This window comes from Helobdella robusta, assembly GCF_000326865.2.
Source record: "Helobdella robusta unplaced genomic scaffold HELROscaffold_65, whole genome shotgun sequence".
Classification (NCBI taxonomy): Eukaryota; Metazoa; Annelida; class Clitellata; order Rhynchobdellida; family Glossiphoniidae; genus Helobdella; species Helobdella robusta.
Window position 1 is genome coordinate 121,289 of NW_008705364.1, and position 404 is coordinate 121,692.

The following is a 404-nucleotide window of genomic DNA, read 5'->3' on the forward strand; positions in this document are numbered from 1 at the left end:
TTGTATGTTGTTGTTGTTGATATTGTTAATGTTGTTTTTGTTGATGTTGTTGTTGTTGTTGTTTTTGTTGTTGTTGTTGTTGTTGTAATGATGTTGATGTTGGTGTTGATGTTGATGTTGGTGTTGTTGTTGATGTTATTATTATTAGTATTTTGTTCCTGTTTGATATTTTATTGTTGTTGTTAATGTTGCTGAGTTTATTGGCGCAATTTTTGATAATTTGATCGTCATCATCGCCATCATCATCGTCGTCATCATTTTCCCCATCGTCACAATCAATCATTGGAGCTATCAATAAAATATAATCAACAACTGAATATAAAACATCGTTTTCCGACATTTATAACATCAACAACTACACTAACAACAACATCAACTACATCAACAACAACTACATCAATAAC